At 43.4% G+C, this 19,467-nt stretch overlaps 1 protein-coding gene across 1 annotated transcript in view; it reads left to right on the top strand.

The window, feature by feature from the left end:
• Positions 1–19,467, top strand: part of GTF2F2 (general transcription factor IIF subunit 2) — a 247,215-nt gene that overhangs the window by 135,737 nt on the left and 92,011 nt on the right. The gene's annotated exons all lie outside the window — the stretch shown is intronic.

The raw sequence follows: 19,467 nt of genomic DNA, 5'->3' as shown, positions 1-19,467 counted from the left end.
ACATCCGATCAGCCCCTCCATGCCATGTCCCCCACTCCCCCAGTGCCATCTGTCTCTCCATGCCATGCCCCCCACTCCTCCAGTGCCTCTATGCCATCCACGATGTCCCCCAGTGCCATCAGATCAGCTCCTCCATGCCATGTCCACCAGCCCCTCTATGCCATTTCCATCCATGTCCCCCAGCGCCATCAGCTCCTACATGCCATTTCCATTCATGTCCCCCAGCGCCATCAGCCCCTTCAAATCACAGGTGCCCCCCAACCCCCTTTTTCCCCTGCAGATTCGGGCCCCTGCTAACTTATACTTACTATTCCTGGCAGTGCGCTAGCATGGAGTCCGCAGGACACAGACCTCATCTTCTTCCCACTTACCGGCATACTCGCTGACTATGTGTGCGCGTAAGGCCCTGGCAGCGCGGTGCGGACGGGAGGCCACGGAGCAGTGAGTGAGAGGCTTCTCTTCACTCGTGTGCCGTGGTCAGGTGATTTCAACGAATCCTCAATGCAGATTCCTCTATGGGTGTAGTAACATGGACAGAGGAGTTGTAGTGGGTGGAGCTGCTGCAGGCAGAGCAGTGGGGGGGGGGGGGGCGCGCGTGTCCAGCCTGTGACTCATCTCTGTGCAGTGCAGCCAGGCTTGTGTATCAATAAAGTTATGTATTCAATAAAATAAGAAGGGGAGAAAGTAAACAGATCTGCCAGGATATTGTGATGTCTTGCAGGGGGGACGGAAAGCTCGGACATTAAAGGATAACTGTCACACTTAGACCCTAATTTCAATTTTCATTTATGTAGTTACTAATAACATGATATTCCAGAATCAGTTACTATCAGACTGACTTACCCCATAATTAATAAGATTCAGCCCTTAGCAACCAGTCTGCATAAAACTGCAATTTCACTGATCATTTAAGATGGCCGCCACTGCCCTCACCCTGAGGCTAATCCCGCCTGCCCTCACTAGCCAGTAACAATAGCCCCCCAAAAGTGTCAGTAACCACAGCCCTCCCCCTAAAGGGTTAATCTCCTACAGCACAAAGGGGTCCTCTTACCGCATGTTGCTTTCATTTATACACTGAGCAGATGGCAGATCTCCCTTCCCTGGTCTGCGCTGCTTCAACCCTGCATTCTCCAAGTCTGCTGAGTGAGGGAGCGTCTGCCAAGCGCAGGGACAGGGAGAAGTGCACACAGCCCAGGCACTGTTATCCACTGCTGGGGAGGACCTGGCTTTAATTATTTACTTAAAGTCCCTGGCTGTCAGTAATGTGACCCTGCACACTGCGTGCTCTCTGTTTAGACGGACCCTGCATAGCAACCCTATTTTAAGCACAGGTAAAAGTAGGCAGTACAGGGAACAAAACTGTGGAATTAAGGGGTAATTGAATACACAGTGAAAAGTTGAAATAGGGCCACCAAGGAGATATTAATCACCACAATCCAATACTCCAAAAAAAAATAAAAAAGACGGTTATCTTTTAAAAACAAGTATTGGGGGCATATGTATGCATGGTGAGGGGTGTTAGGAGCATATAAAAATAATTTTGATTTTGGGACCGGACAACCTCTTTAACCACCTCAGCCCCCCTAGCTTAAACACCCTTAAATGACCAGACCACTTTTTACAATTCTGCACTACACTACTTTCACAGTTTATTGCTCGGTCATACAACTTACCTCCCAAATGAATTTTACCTCCTTTTCTTCTCACTAATAGAGCTTTCATTTGGTGGTATTTCATTGCTACTGACATTTTTACTTTTTTGTTATTAATCGAAATTTACCTAAATTTTTGCAAAAAAATGACATTTTTCACTTTCAGTTGTAATTTTTTTTTTAAACTACATTTCTATATAAATTTTTCTCTAAATTTATTGTTCTACATGTCTTTGATAAAAAAATATGTTCCATAGATTGTAAACGCTATAACTTTTACCCAAACCAATATACATTATTGGTTTGGGTAAAAGTTAAAGCGTTTACAATCTATGGAACAAAAATGTGAATTTCCGCATTTTGAAGCAGCTCTGACTTTCTGAGCACCTGTCATGTTTCCTGAGGTTCTACAATGCCCAGACAGTAGAAAACCCCCACAAATGACCCCATTTCGGAAAGTAGACACCCTAAGGTATTCACTGATGGGCATAGTGAGTTCATAGAACTTTTTATTTTTTGTCACAAGTTAGTGGAAAATGATGATTTTATTTATTTTATTCTTACAAAGTCTCATATTCCACTAACTTGTGACAAAAAATGAAAACTTCCATGAACTCACTATGCCCATCACGAAATACCTTTGGGTGTCTTCTTTCCAAAATGGGGTTACTTGTGGGGTAGTTATACTGCCCTGGCATTTTAGGGGCCCTAAAGCGTGAGAAGCATGCGCACGACCGTTGTTTTTTTTTTTTTTTTTTAAGGTCCGCAAAAACGAGGTCCGTGATCCGTAACCATTTTTTCGTCCGTAGGTCTTCCTTGATTTTTGGAGGATCCACAGACATGAAAAATGAAAAAAAAGTCAAGTTTGCCATTGAAATGATAGGAAAAAACGGACACGGATCACGGACACAGTTCACGGACGCGGATTACAATCTTGTGTGCATCCGTGACTTTTCACGGACCCATTGACTTGAATGGGTCCGTGAACCGTTGGCCGTGAAAAAAAATAGGACAGGTCCTATTTTTTTCACGGCCAGGAAACACGGATCACGGATGCGGCTGCCAAACGGTGCATTTTCCGATTTTTCCACGGACCCATTGAAAGTTAATTGGTCCGCGAAAAAAAACGGAAAACGGCACAACGGCCACGGATGCACACAATGGTCGTGTGCATGAGGCCGAAGTCTGGAATATCAATGTCTAAAAAATGTTACGCATTTGGATTCCGTGAGGGGTATGGTGAGTTCATGTGAGATTTTATTTTTTGTCACAAGTTGGTGAACTCGCCATGCCCCTCAAAAGTGATCTTTTTATAGCGCCGCTGCAATTTTACGGTGTTTTTGCAGTGATCAGAAAAAAAAATATTTCTGTCACTGCGGTGGGGCGGACTGAACGCAAGTGTGCTCACAAGATCAGGCCTGATCGGGTGAACACTGCGTTTTTTTTGTAGAGCCTACAGAACATGTCCTATTCTTGTCCGCAATTGCGGACAAGAAAAGGCATTTTCTATATAGTTCTGGCAATGTGCGGATCCGCAAAATGCGGAAAGCACATTGCAGGTGTCCGTGTTTTGCTGCTCCGTTTTGCGGATGTCTGAATGGAGCCTTACAGGGAGGTGATCAATGACGAGGGTGATCAGGGAGTCTATATGGGGTGATCACCCCCCCTGTAAGGCTCCATTCAGACGTCCGTATGTGTTTTGCGGATCCGATCCATGGATCCGCAAAACACATACGGACCTCTGAATCAAGCCTGACAGGGGGGTAATCAATGACAGGGGGGTGATCAGGGAGTCTATATGGGGTGATCAGGGGGTTAATAATTGACAGGGGGGGGGGTGTAGTGTAGTGGTGTTTTGGTGCTACTTTACAGAGCTGCCTGTGTCCTCTGGTGGTCGATCCAAGCAAAAGGGACCACCAGAGGACCAGGTAGCAGGTATATTAGATGCTGTTATCAAAACAGCGTCTAATATACCTTTTTAGGGGTTAAAAAAAAAATCGCATCTACAGCCTGCCAGCGAACGATCGCCGCTGGCAGGCTGTTGAGATCAGCTAGTTTACCTGCAGTTCCTGTGACCGCGCGCGCTTGTGTGTGCGCGTTCACAGGAAATCTCGCGTCTCGCGAGATGATGCCCCGGCGCGTCCAGGAGGAATAACAGGGCCGCCGCAAAGACTCAATCCGGCGTGCGGAGGTCCTGTAGTGGTAAATGTCAATCTCATAGGAATGAATATAGAAGTAACTAACCATGTCGGTTAGAAAGGGTCACATGACAAAGCTGAGGATCAGATGGGAGGTTATAACTCACAAATAGTCACCAGTAAGAGGATTACCTTCAATACAGATTACATCATGCAGTCAGAGAATAAAATAGAAACTTACTAAGGCTACTGTCACACTTGCGGCAGAGGAATCTGGCAGGCAGTTTCGTCGCCGGAACTTCCTGCCGGATCCGGCAAAACATATGCCAACTGATTGCATTTTAAGACTGATCAGGATCCTGATCCGTCTTACAAATGCATTGCAAGAATGGATCTGTCTGTCCGTTTGTCATACGGATCCATCAGTGCGGCAATTTTAATGCCGGATCCAGCACTAATACATTCCTTTGTAAAAAAAAAATATGCCGGATCTGGCATTCAGGCAAGTCTTCAGTTTTTTGGGCCGGAGATAAAACCGTAGCATGCTGCAGTTTTCTCTTTTGCCTGATCGGTCAAAAAGACTTAACTAAAGACATCCTGATGTATCCTGAACAGATTACTCTCCATTCAAAATGCATGGGGATAAAACTGGGACGGAACTCTATGTCGGAAAAGAAAACCGCAAGTGTGAAAGTAGTCTTATAGGCACTGTCTGCTTCAATCTTTGCCGATGCTGCTGTGATCACAGGTCTCTATCATCTTATTACCACTTCTGTATCCCTTTTTCTCACTGGCTCAGTCTTGGCCTCCCTATCTCGAATTCTCTTGCTTTATTTGCTTGCTCAATAAAGTATTAACATATTATGGATTACCACATTTTTTCCACTGAAACTTTAACACATACAGCTTCACAGAGGACAGATAGTGAAAAGTTCTCTTGTATACAAACGTTACACGTGCCCCATCTCCCCCACACCTCCAAGTGCTCAGTTGACACTGAATAACAATATATGGCCAGGTATCTGCAATTTTGTAGTTGTTTATGTGCTAATTACACTAAAGAAACTTGCCTTATCTAAACTTGCCAATTAGTAACATATGTTTTGAGACAGCTGGAACTGAAACACTTGAATTGTTGCCCATGGTGAGTAATTACTAATTTAGATTTAGACATCTGGGGTGTTCAGGAAGATCATGCATGGACAGATAATAGAGAAGCACATGAAAGGAGCGGTAAATGCACTATTGATTATTGGCTAGTTTGCACTGAATTCTGGGCCAGCACAAACATCGATGCCTGTATTTAATAAGCGATGCTGCTCGGCAAGGGGTCTTAAACAGAAAGCTAGCTTGTATCTGCAGTCAGAGATCTTCTAAATCAAAGCATTGATGGTCTGAGCCTGCAGATGTTTGATGAAAAGGCATCGCTGAATGAATTCTATTTCATCAAGGTGCCGCGTGGAGAGTTATTACCTATAAGTCCATAGAGCTGCTGGTGCCATGACTTTGTCATTGTAAATGGAATGAATATGTTTTCTTGTGCTTTATATTGTATCATCTCCTGTAACCTATAGCCCAGGGGATGCTTACCCTTTAAACCTCTGCTCAGTCTTCCTGGATCCTGGATTCCAGTCCTCTGCATGGAGTTTGTATGTTCTGTCCCAATGCGGACAGGGACTGATGTGATTGATGACCGTCTCTATAGAGCGCTGTGGAATATTTTGGTGCTATATAAATGAATGAAATAATCATACCCTCATGAGCAGAATGAACCCCATTAAAGCTTACTGCCTGGTAGGGTTGATCCTGGCAATTTAGATGATAGCTGTCCTGTGAAAATTTGTTAATTTGTTACGACCGACTTTATGACCAGCACTTTAACCACTTGCCGCCGCGCTAACGCCGAAAGGCGTCACCAAACACCACTACACTACACCCCCCCTGTCACTTATTAACCCTTTATAAACCACTGATCAGCCCATATAGACTCCCTGATTACCCCCCTGTCATTGATCACCCCCCTGTCATTGATCACCCCCCTGTAAGGCTCCATTCAGAGGTCCGTATGATTTTTACGGATCCACGGATACATGGATCGGATCCGCAAAACACATACGGACGTCTGAATGGAGCCTTACAGGGGGGTGATCAATGACTGGGGGGTGATCACCCATATAGACTTCCTGATCACCCCCTGTCATTGATCACCCCCCTGTCATTGATCACCCCCCTGTAAGGCTCCATTCAGACGTCCGCATGATTTTTACGGATCCACGGATACATGGATCGGATCCGCAAAACACATACGGACGTCTGAATGGAGCCTTACAGGGGGGTGATCAGTGACAGGGGGGTGATCACCCCATATAGACTTCCTGATCACCCCCCTGTCATTGATCACCCCCCTGCAAGGCTCCATTCAGACGCCCGTATGTGTTTTACGGATCCACGCATCCATGGATCGGATCCGTAAAACGCATACGGACGTCTGAATGGAGCCTTACAGGGGGGTGATCAATGACAGGGGGGTGATCACCCCATATACACTCCCTGATCACCCCCCTGTTATTGATCACCCCCATGTAAGGCTCCATTCAGACGTCCGTATGTGTTTTGCGGTTCCGATCTATGTATCCGTGGATCCGTAAAAAACATATGGACGTCTGAATGGAGCCTTTCAGAGGGGTGATCAATGACAGAGGGGTGATCAGTGACAGGGGGGTGATCACCCCATATACACTCCCTGAATCACCCCCCTGTCATTGATCGCCCCCCCTGTAAGGCTCCATTCAGAATTTTTTTTGGCCCAAGTTAGCGGAAATATTATTATATTTCTTTTTTTCTTACAAAGTCTCATATTCCACTAACTTGTGTCAAAAAATAAAATCTCACATGAACTCACCATACCCCTCACAGAATCCAAATGCGTAACATTTTTTAGACATTTATATTCCAGACTTCTTCTCACTCTTTAGGGCCCCTAAAATGCCAGGGCAGTATAAATACCCCACATGTGACCCCATTTCGGAAAGAAGACACCCCAAGGTATTCCGTGAGGGGCATATTGAGTCCATGAAAGATTGACATTTTTGTCCCAAGTTAGCGGAAAGGGAGACTTTGTGAGAAAAAAAAATAAAATTAAATTTCCGCTAACTTGTGCCCAAAAAAAAAATTTCTATGAACTCGCCATGCCCCTCATTGAATACCTTGGGGTGTCTTCTTTCCAAAATGGGGTCACATGTGGGGTATTTATACTGCCCTGGCATTTTAGGGGCCTGAAACCGTGAGAAGAAGTCTGGGATCCAAATGTCTAAAAATGCCCCCCTAAAAGGAATTTGGGCCCCTTTGCGCATCTAGGCTGCAAAAAAGTGTCACACATCTGGTATCGCCGTACTCGGGAGAAGTTGGGCAATGTGTTTTGGGGTGTCATTTTACATATACCCATGCTGGGTGAGATAAATATCTTGGTCAAATGCCAACTTTGTATAACAAAATGGGAAAAGTTGTCTTTTGCAGAGATATTTCTCTCACCCAGCATGGGTATATGTAAAATGACACCCCAAAACACATTCCCCAACTTCTCCTGAGTACGGCGATACCAGATGTGTGTCACTTTTTTGCCGCCTAGGTGGGCAAAGGGGCACACATTCCAAAGAGCACCTTTCGGATTTCACAGGTAATTTTTTACACATTTTGATTTCAAACTACTTACCACACATTAGGGCCCCTAGAATGCCAGGGCAGTATAACTACCCCACAAGTGACCCCATTTTGGAAAGAAGACACCCCAAGGTATTCCGTGAGGGGCATGGCGAGTTCCTATAATTTTTTATTTTTTGTCACAAGTTAGCGGAAAATGATGATATATTTTTTTTTTTCTTACAAAGTCTCATATTCCACTAACTTGTGACAAAAAATAAAAAATTCCAGGAACTCGCCATGCCCCTCACGGAATACCTTGGGGTGTCTTCTTTCCAAAATGGGGTCACTTGTGGGGTAGTTATACTGCCCTGGCAATTTAGGGGCCCTAATGTGTGCGAAGTAGTTTGAAATCAAAATCTGTAAAAAATGGCCGGTGAAATCCTAAAGGTGCCCTTTGGAATGTGGACCCCTTTGCCCACCTAGGCTGCAAAAAAGTGTCACACATCTGGTATCGCCGTACTCAGGAGAAGTTGGGCAATGTGTTTTGGGGTGTCATTTTACATATACCCATGCTGGGTGAGATAAATATCTTGGTCAAATGCCAACTTTGTATAAAAAATGGGAAAAGTTGTCTTTTGCCAAGATATTTCTCTCACCCAGCATGGGTATATGTAAAATGACACCCCAAAACACATTCCCCAACTTCTCCTGAGTACGGCGATACCAGATGTGTGTCACTTTTATTGCCGCCTAGGTGGGCAAAGGGGCATACATTCCAAAGAGCACCTTTCGGATTTCACAGGCCATTTTTTACACATTTTGATTTCAAACTACTAACCACACATTAGGGGCCCTAGAATGCCAGGGCAGTATAACTTCCCCACAAGTGACCCCATTTTGGAAAGAAGACACCCCAAGGTATTTCGTGATGGGCATAGTGAGTTCATGGAAGTTTTTATTTTTTGTCACAAGTTAGTGGAATATGAGACTTTGTAAGAAAAAAATAAAAAGAAAAAATAATCATTTTCCGCTAACTTGTGACAAAAAATAAAAAGTTCTATGAACTCACTATGCCCATCAGCGAATACCTTAGGGTGTCTACTTTCCGAAATGGGGTCATTTGTGGGGGGTTTCTACTGTCTGGGCATTGTAGAACCTCAGGAAACATGACAGGTGCTCAGAAAGTCAGAGCTGCTTCAAAAAGCGGAAATTCACATTTTTGTACCATAGTTTGTAAACGCTATAACTTTTACCCAAACCATTTTTTTTTTCACCCAAACATTTTTTTTTAAATCAAAGACATGTAGAACAATAAATTTAGCGAAAAATTTATATATGGATGTCGTTTTTTTTTTGCAAAATTTTACAACTGAAAGCGAAAAATGTCATTTTTTTGCAAAAAAATCGTTAAATTTCGATTAATAACAAAAAAAGTCAAAATGTCAGCAGCAATGAAATACCACCAAATGAAAGCTCTATTAGTGAGAAGAAAAGGAGGTAAAATTAATTTGGGTGGTAAGTTGCATGACCGAGCAATAAACCGCTGAAGTTGTGGAGTGCCGATTTTGTAAAAAAGGGCCTGGTCACTAGGGGGGTTATAAACCTGTGGTCCTTAAGTGGTTAAATCTAGCCCCCCGCCCCAAGGTAATGATTTCTAATTCACAAAGTCCTAATTTGCATAAATAATTTTGTAAATATTATCCTCATGATACTGTAAATTCCCCCTGTCACTTTTCCTTGAGTCTGCATAGGAGTACTTTGCGCCAAATTTATCAAATGGCACACATTTGTTAAAGGGCATCTGTTATCAGATTTGTACCTAAGAAACTGGCTGACCTGTCACATGTGCGCTTGGCAGCCGAAGACGTCAGCCAGTTTCATAGGTACTAATCTGCTGACAGATGCCCTATAAATTTGGCTCATCGTTAAACCGAACACGTTTGTCTAGATATGGTACACCATTTTTCTGTACCACTCCCCCTACTGGAGTGAGTTTGGGACATTTTTAGTGACTTAAAAAAAAAAAAAAAGAGTCCCAGTCAGAAATCTGGAATGAAACTTATTAACATGGCTAACCGCAAGCACTTTTCCACCTACTTTTTAAAACTGGAGTGAGTTGTAAAACTGTTCAGAAGCCTGAAGGCAGAACTCTGGAGCACATGGCTTGATAAATTCCACACCCCAAGTCTTTTTATTCTCGACCGCCATTGTCACAGACATTCCCGAGACAAATGGCAGGAGATCGGTGTGACTGGCAACACGTGGTTTGATCTGACATGTTTTCCATTTGGATCAAATGACGTCTGTGGTGTTTCTGGTGCTTGCCACACCTTCTTTCTCCAGGTGTGGCTATTAGGGTAATTTAACCTTCTCTATTTATAGTTTTATCCCACAATGCTGTGCGGTTTATAGCTTCTGCTTGGACCTTTTGGATAGATTGTGGTTGGTTCTCGGCTGAGTTCATGGTGCTTCCATGGCCTCTTTGAAGTTAAGTCTTTCCTTTCCCGTTTGGGTTCTGTGTGTTGCATTTCCCTATTTGTATTAGGCCTGAAGGAGACTCCTGTTCGTCCTTCCTTTTGGAGGAACAGGTAGTTTCGTCCCTGACATTATTACCAGGGTCCCATGGGGCTTGATAGGACTCTAGGTATTCCTGCGTATTAACTTGTCTACCTTTGGGGTCTGTTCATACTGGTAGTTAATCAGGATTTTGGTTAGGGTTTTCATTAGGAGGTGTCCATTTTCCTTCCCTAGTTCTCAGGTCTGATTCCCTGTCCCCCCCCCCCCCCCCCCCCCCCTTCCCTTCTATGCTCGGTGTGGTGTTTCCCACCCATACCGAAGCGTGACAGCCACAACCGATTTTCTCAAAACGGGTATCATTTTAATTAGCTGGATCAACCCCACCAGGCAGTTTGCCTGGTTTAATAGGGTTGATCCTGCTGTAGAGTGGTCGTTAATCCAGCTAGTGCCTTGTTACAAGCTGACACTTTTCAGTGCAGGCCTGATAGAATATTTTCATTCAATATGAATTATTCCTGAACAAACCCTGGAGAATTTATGTTGGCTTGAAATAGCTGACTTTCCGTGTTAATCCCCCGTCTGGCATCCAAAGCACAAGCTCTCCCCTGAGATCTGCCACATCCTTCAACAGCCAAAGTGGTTTTGGCAAACTCGAGCCCACTGTGTAAATAATAACTCTTGTATCCAGCGGTATATTTATCGAATTTCCTGGATTTTACTTTCTTTATTTAAAGTGCTCAGCGGAGGGCACCAGACTGCGCAGACCACCAGTTATATAGTCCGTACCACGGCACGTTCTTCAGCTGAGAATTGTGGAACCAAATGAGTATATTTTCCTTTCTGGAATTTTAAGATATGTTTTTGTCATGTTTCATAGATCTGACAATTATTTCTAAAGAGCCTAAAATGTAAAATATTAATTCCCTCATTAGATAAGCAAGAGTAAAAATAAAGTGTCAGAAAATTATTTAAAAAAAGCTGGCAGTTATTAAGTGCAAATTCTTTTTTTTTTTAGCATCCTGAAAAACTGCATTTTTTTTCTGTCTAACACATTTTCCGATTTATACGTATCAATTAAAAATGCAGCAGCACTCCGTGTCTTTTTTTCTAATAATCGAGGTTAATTTGACAAAGATGCAACGTTTTGAGCTGCTTAAAGCCTGAAGGAAGATAAAATGTGTCATCTTTTTGGGGAATAAACCTGGATTATTAGAAGACGACATAGAGTGCCACGGTAGTCTTCATTGATATTGTCTACCTGGGGCACTCGGGTTAGTACCTAACACCACTGCCACCCAGTGTACTCAGTGACCGTTATTGGGTGACCGTAAGTTATGCTACAACCTTTTTTTTTCTTTAAAGGGATTCTGTCACCAGGTTTCACCCCCTCCAGATAAAAATATGGTTATGTTCAGGGAGCTTTAACCATTCCTAATGTGGTCTTATAAATGTAATCTGTAGGCTCATTTTGCTAAAAGTACGCTATTACTAACCTGTCAGTCATAAAAATAAAGTGCCCAAGAGGATGTCAATAGCTCCAAGCTGCAGCCCTCACCTGCTGCCGTTTGTGCCCAGCTCCGCCTCATAATCTTCTGTGACGCCTCCAGCTCTTCCTCTGTAACATCGCTTTGAAAGACTCCTGCTCTCCCTCACACTTGAAGGTGCCACTCCCTCAAGCAAACACTACATAAACAAAAAAATCACAGAAAAAACTAAGATAAAATCATCCTGCATATTTTCAGTTGTTTCACACTTTTTTGTTATGTATATAATTCCACATGTGTTAGTTTATAGTTTTGATGCCTTCAGTGTGAATCTACAATTTCATAGTCATGAAAATAAAGAAAACTCTTTGAATGAGATGGTGTGTCCAAACTTTTGGTCTGTACTGTACTTCTTACTTCAGAAATGCCAGGTACCACCATGTAATGCTAATCAACTACATTACAAGGAATTAAAGAGGAAAGAACCACTAAATACTGTACAGTGTCATTCAGGTGCAGGTCACGTGTCTGGGACCTGTTCCCATCTCCACTGGACCCGGACATCCGAAGTGAACAGAGAGCAGATGTGCATGCGTGGTCACCCTCTGTTCACTGCTATGGGAGTTCCAAAAATAGTTGTCTATAGTTGCTGTTTCCAGCAGTTCCATAGCAGAACAGAGAAGTGGTCGCGTTTTTGCATTGTCCTTTCCATTCTCCACTATGGGACTTTTGAAAATAGCAGAGCAAACTTAGGCTGGGTTTCCACATTCAGGTTTCCTGATGCAGTTTTTGAAGCCCAAAAAAAACCAGGAGTGGAGAAGTAGTATCTTCCATTTATTCTCACTCTCTCTTTATGATCCACTTCTGGTTTTGGGTTCAGAAAGCGTGAGAAAACTGTAGTAGCAGAGGAAACCCACACCAACACAAGGAGAACATGCGCTGTGCAGAGGCTGTACTTTGTTGGATTAAAACCCAAAATCAAAGTGCTGCAAGACAGCAGAGCTAACCACTGTGCTGCCCTGTAATGTATATCCAAAATAAAGAGACAGTGCCAGGAATTGTATGGCATTAATGTAAATGTAGCACACTCTACTGCTACATTCTTTATTTCCATTTTACAACACAGTACCGCCAAACATTCTCATACAGATGCATACAAGGGTTTTCTAGAAGAATATTTTATATTCTAAAAAAAAAATTGTGGAGTTTTAACATGTTAGCCAGTTCTAGCCAAGGCCATTTACCCCCAAACCCCTTCCTGACAGGTTCATTTTATAGCTCTGAAAGCTATAAAAAAAAAAAAAATTGTCTGTTTAGTTATGTTTTTTGTGCCTTTTTTTTAAAGGGGTTATGCCATGATTGATAAAAAATAAAATAAAAAAATCAGACATATAGTATACAGTTGCAAGAAAAATGCCAGGTCCATATCCTTTTGGAATTATATGGATTTTTGCACAAATTGGTCATAAAATGTGATCTGATCTTCATCTAAGTCACAACAATAGACAATCACAGTCTGCTTAAACTAATAACACACAAAGAATTAAATGTTACCATGCTTTTATTGAACACACCATGTAAACATTCACAGTGCAGGTGGAAAAAGTATGTGAACCCCTAGACTAATGACATCTCCAAGAGCTAATTGGAGTGAGGTGTCAGCCAACTGGAGTCCAATCAATGAGATGATATTGGAGGTGTTTGTTATGTTAAAACCACCCTAAATTAGGGCATTTTAGATACACTCTGGTGTTCCAGATCAATGTACCCCCCCCACCCCAGGGGTTAATATCCACGCGTGGCTGAGAGACTAGACACTGACACAGAAGTTGGTCAAAGCAATATCTAACTTTAATTACATGGGGTAAGCGGTAAGCATATATACATTTTCAGAAGAGGGCAGTCCTCACTGAGGCTAAAGCATTGTTTCATTGGTCAAAAAGGAAGAAGAGATGAGAGAGGAGATAGCACCCTGGCTTCTGCGCTACTTTGGAATGTGAACTAGTGTAAACATCTGGTTACCATCGCCATTTTGTAATGGCGTTTATTCTAACAAGAATACTGCCTACGTCATATGTGACACTTCAAAGAGGTGCTTCTCTATAGGCAGTGAATAATATATACATATCATCAAGCTATATGATTGGCTTACGCATTCCACCACACTCTATGGGACACCTGTAGAAAGATAAGAAATCAGACACTTCCCACAGCACAGCTCTTTGCCCCCCTCTATCTCCTCTCCAGTCTTGAAACAAAGAGGGGGGTGGGCGGGCACTTGGAAGTAGAAAAAGTTAACTCATTACAATCCTAGATATGCAAAATATAGAATAAAATTCACACATCTTTAACAGTCCCCCCCCCTGAATTTCATTCTCTCCCTAAACCTAAACATCTGTCCCAATGCTCCGCCTCCTCTTCACCAGCTTCCACGACAAGCCATTCCTAGCGAACAGCCTCCCGTGACACTGAATTTGAGCAAGGGGAAGTCAGATGATCTTTCCCTAACTGGCGTTGACATTATATGAGGGGACTGGAGGTCATCAGTGCTCCTGATTTTCTGGATCGAAGTTTTTATACAATTTTTCCATATTCTTTTGAGTCATGATCAACAGTCACACAAGGGAAAACCAGTCCCAACACTTCCTTGAAATCAATCCAATTATGCTTTTCTTTGAGCTTCACTGTGCTTGTGGTCAACAACACTCGGAATGGACCATCAAACCAGGGTTTTGGGACTTTTCTAACGTGTCTTTTTCTACCACCCAATCTCCAGACACAAGTGGGTGGGTTCCTGGTACTTTATCAAAACCTGGAAGTGAAGCAAAAACTCGAAAATGTACTTTAGTCAAATGCTTATACAAAACTGATCACATAATCTGTCAGACAACCATGTTGCATCTGGAGCTGCTGTGGGAAGTAAAATCCTATTCTAGGGGCTGACCCAAAAAGGACCTTATAGGGACAAAGGCCTGTCTCACGGTTAGGTGTATACCTTACTAAAAGAGGGCTACCAGCAGGCACTCTATTAAGGCTTTGAATCTTTAACTTAGTGTCCCGTTCAGTTCCTTTTTCCTACTCTACTGCTGCTTTGTGGATGGTATGAAGCATGTAAGGCCTGTCCTACACCCAAAACCTTCATCATCTCCTGCATCACTTCACCTGTGAAGTGAACACCTGTCTCACTTTCAATGATCTAAGGTACCCCATACTTGCACACAACTTCGGCCATAATCTTCTTTACTTCTTTGGGTACGGTTTTGGCTATCCTGAAAACAAGTCATCACATATCAATACGTACTCATACATGCCCACCTTGGGTATTTGAAGGTAGTCTGCAAACGTTGAAACAGATACAAAAAGCAAGACGTGTTTCTTGGGTACCTTAACCACCTTGCCCACATTGTTCTGGGCACAAGTCATTTATCCTAGAGTATGTCTGACTGTTACAGTGCTGAACCCTGGGGCGTACCATATGCTACGTACTAAATCACACATAGCAATTTTTGTCTGGTGCATCACTCCATGGGTTGCCTGTGCCATCGTGGAATAGAGGGACCTGGGAAGGTAAAGTTTCCCTTCTTATTTGTAGTCCCCCCTTTTCCATCCACCAGTCCCTTTCCTCCTTCCCCATCTGGTTCTGTAAGGACTTTCGGGAGACAGGAGGAGTTATTTCAGGGACCTGAACTGTGGCCACTTAAGACAGGGGTCTGCTTAGGTAATTTGGCAGCCATTTTTGCCGCCTGAACTGACGTGGCTTTCCCCTTTGCCTCCTCTGCATCTGTTTACAGTGGCCTTTCGTTGCTATCATCACCCCTCATGTTAGTGACAAGAGGGCTTCCATCAGAGACCTCACTGCTTCCCCATTTTCGATGGGTTTACCTGAAGCGATCAAGGAGTCTCTGGCTTTCCATATGGGCCCATAGTCATGGGCTATCCCAAAGCACACCTGGAATCAGTGTAAATGGTGGCTGTTTTTCCATCTGCATATCTGCAAGCCATCTTCAGAGTCTTTTAGCTCCACTTCTTGAGCAGACATGTGTGGTAGTTCACGTTTAATCACCACTGCCCAACCTGTGTAGTACCTGCCATACTGGCCATACCTCGATCCATCCACAAAGAGCACATGATCTAGATTACCTAATGGCTGATTTACCAAATCCCACTACCTCTTGTGACATCATCTGCAAACAGTCCGGAGCCTCTGCCTTTGAATCTGGAAGAAAATTTTTAAAGTGCGGTGCCCTAACTCTTTCCTCCCCCCTTGGTCCAGAGGCAACAGGGTGGCTGGGTCCAAAGTATTACACCTTTGGAGAGCAACATTGTCAGGCAACAAAATGGAACAATAATGGGCAACAAAACAATCATTTGGATTGTACGTTCATGAGGATAGATGTAATATCAGCATCACTTTGTGGTTCAGAACTATCTCAGAGCTTTCATCAAGCACAGCTAGTACAACTACTACAGCTCTGATGCAGAAAGGGGCACCTCTGGCCATGGGATCAAGTCTGACTGAATATTATGCTATGGGGCGTTATTGCTGGCCATGCAGTTGGGTGAGGATTGCTGAGTCATGGCCACTCACTTCATAACAATACAATCTAAATGTAATAATCTGATAGGCTCAGTGTGGGGGAACACAAAATTGCCAGTTCTTGGCATAAAAAGCATCTACCACCTCATCTGTGAGGCGGTAGGGACTAAAGGACAAATCAATCACAGTGGAGTGAGTAGGGGTAATGGGAACCTGAGCCGACAAGGTGTGTGTGTGTTGGGCACGATGTGGGTGTTAGAAACTGTGGCTTCATTAACGGCATGTAGGTCATGTACCATCCAATGGTGAGTGGTTTGCTTTTCTCAGCTTCTGGGGGTACTGATACAAACATGGACCAGGGAATTTTATCACCAATGGCCAACAAACAAAGTTCTTGGTCGTTGAGGGCACCTGTAAGCTTCACAGTGCCGTCCTCCTGATATGAGATACCAGCATGTACCTTTGCAAACAAATCTGCACCTAGGAGGCAACAAGGGGTGTTACCACTGACCAGCAAACGGGCAAGCGCATCTTGGTTAGGGGCAAATCTAATATGGATGGTTTCTGTTGAAAAAAAGGGAGCATGCTACTTTCCCATCCACTTCTACCCAAAGACTGGAGTCCTTGGAGAGTAAATCAGGGGAGGCCATGTTTGCTGTGCACAACTGTCTTGGCTGCTCCAGTATCAATCAAAAACGGGACTACTTCTTTATCACCCAGAGTGAGGGATATCATTGGGCCAGACTGAATCTGCTAAAAAAAATCTGCTAAAAATGTTTAAAAGTAGAGCCGATACTGGATTTCCTGTTTCCTAATCTTGATCTAACTCCCCCCTCACCTGTCTGTGTTCTCCTTATGACAAAAAAAAACATGGGTGTCTGTGGGGTGATCCGGGCATGGTCAACATAGAATACAATCCTCTCGTGTGGTGTGGACGAGGAGTACCACACACACCACAACACTCTCTCTTCTGGGATCTGGGTCCCACAGACTCTGCAGACCTACTTTTCCCTCACTTCAATGAGGCGTTTGACATCAGGACTGAAGCAATGCCAAAGGAACACTACCTATGGTTGGCACCATTGAACCACCCAATGCTGCTTGATGTTACTCTGCATTTTGGCTTACAGAAGTATCCAACTTTTCCTAACACGGAATGAATAGACTGGAAAACAGGACTTCTCATCTTCCATGGGAGTGTCTTATAACTAGGGGATGGGCACAAGGGCTGTCGTTGTTTGTAACGTCCACCCCTTTCAGTCGGACGCTCTGGTCCTCCTTCTTTCTGTCATTAGTATGCCAGCTGTCCATAAGAACAGAGCTCTGATGCGAAGCACAACACTTAACATGTAACACGTAACTTCAAACATTGAAACAAACAGTTCTGACAATACAGACGTGAACACACAAAGGGCCCATAAGAAACTTTTCATTGACTTCAATTTAAAAATAAAATAAATAAATAAAAAATGTACAGCTTGATCAATGCTGTTGGCACCAATAAAAACCAAAAGCTTCCAAGAAAAATAAAATAAAATCCTCAATGCGCATATTATTTTAAAAAAACAAATATCGTACTCCATACGCATTCATATACATTTTCATGTACTCATTTTCATTAACAGCTCATAATCAGTCTTTACACACATTCGCCTCAATCACAACTCAAAGCCACACCCATTCACATTCCACTGAATCATTTATATCTTCCAACCCACATTGTTTCATCGCAAAACTTGCAGCACAGACAAACACAGCTTTCCTGGAAACAGCCACACCACACCCAGAATTGCTGATGGTCTGTCGCTGTAAGACAACATACATGTTATAATCATACAGTCATTTTGTTAAAAGCTGGATTCCCACAGTACACTGCTTGGGAAAGAAGAAAAAGTTATTGAACAATTCTTTGTCTTGTATAATATATTACACATCACTTACTCTGCATCATTCCCTCATTCCCTCCCCCCTTTTTCCTTCGCCTGCTCCCCTTATCTCAGGAATGTTTCTGTTAAGGTAGGGGAAGTGAGTCTCTGTAGCTCACACTGGATACAACACCTATCCATTAACTGACCATCTTTTACTGCTGTAATCTCTAGGATATTCCCTAGTTAAACACACACATATTATTAGGGTAACAAAACTTAATCGGTTCATTTCGGAACATTTAACACAAGCGCCGTTCTTATTGCAGACACTGGGGCACTTTCTTTCTTTCTTTCTTGTTAATGCCATCAATTAACATCCTGACACTGCTCTGTTTCTCACTCATTAGAACTCCCCCCCTCAAAATCACAGGAGTTCTGATGCCCACAGTCTGTAAGCTCTAACTTCACAGATTCTTACAGATCTTCACCCCTGTTTTGCCAGGGGGCAACCTCTGTCCGAGTCTACACTTTCTCTAACATTCTTTTTCACATTTTAACTTTCAATTCTTCCCTCGCTACTAGCTAGGGGCTGTATTTTCTCCTTCTTCATAATGCTGGGACTGACCCATATCAAAACAACAGTATGTCAGACTGTCACACACACAAAACAGAGGAGTGATCAGCACCTTTAGCCCTTTCTTCCGCAGACAAAGGATTCACCCTCCCCTCTGGTTTGCTCAAATCTGACTATCACGTCTGACTAGTCAGACGGGCTCCGTCGCGTCTTCCTGGGGTCAGGTCAGGTAGAGAATATCACCGCAGTCTTCCCCTAGATCAAAAGGTCATGAGAGGTTCTACCATCTTCCTAGGGTCAGGTCAGGTAGTCTCCGCAGTCTTCCATTAGATCAAAAGGTCATACGGCTCTACGCATCTCCCTGGTCAGGTCAGCCGGAGTTCCTTTGTCCCACACCTCGGCGCTACATCGCCTCCTTCCAAACCAGGAGGTTACTGTCCCCTCCCTTTGTCTGTGGTTTTACCGTCTGTGCTCAACTCACTCCTCACATAAATCACAGACACACACAAAACATATACACACCAGAGTGATCTATCATTTCAGACTATTGGTTCTATAGACTCCAAGCTTTCAGTATTACAGCCGACTACTATACTTACATCGGTACCACCTCACAGCAGACTGAGCTATCTGAGCATGATGAAATAACTAGCAGAAAGGCAGATGAGATAAAGTTTTCTCACCTTTCTTTGAGGTTGCAATCCTCTCTCCTCTGCCGTTCGTCAAGCTCAGGGGCCCGTCTTGTCAGCTGTTTAACGCTACTTTCGCTCAGAGTCCAATCTGGGGTGCCATTTGTTAAAACCGCCCTAAATTTGGGCATTTTCTCTCATTTATTATCTCCATTGAACCATTAGCACAAGCTATTCGCAATGCGGAGGAGGTGAAGGGGGTTGAAATTGGAGGTAGAGCACATAAACTATCCTTATATGCTGATGATGTCATACTGACACTCAGCTCCCCGACATCCTCTCTATCCGCAGTTATGGATATAATTCGGCAATACGGCACCTACTCCTACTATAAAGTTAATGAGAAGAAATCTCAAGCGCTACCTA

This window comes from Bufo gargarizans, chromosome 3 (assembly GCF_014858855.1).
Source record: "Bufo gargarizans isolate SCDJY-AF-19 chromosome 3, ASM1485885v1, whole genome shotgun sequence".
Lineage (NCBI taxonomy): Eukaryota > Metazoa > Chordata > Amphibia > Anura > Bufonidae > Bufo > Bufo gargarizans.
The sequence above is the reverse complement of the archived record's forward strand: the minus strand, read 5'-3'. Positions and strand labels throughout refer to the sequence as shown.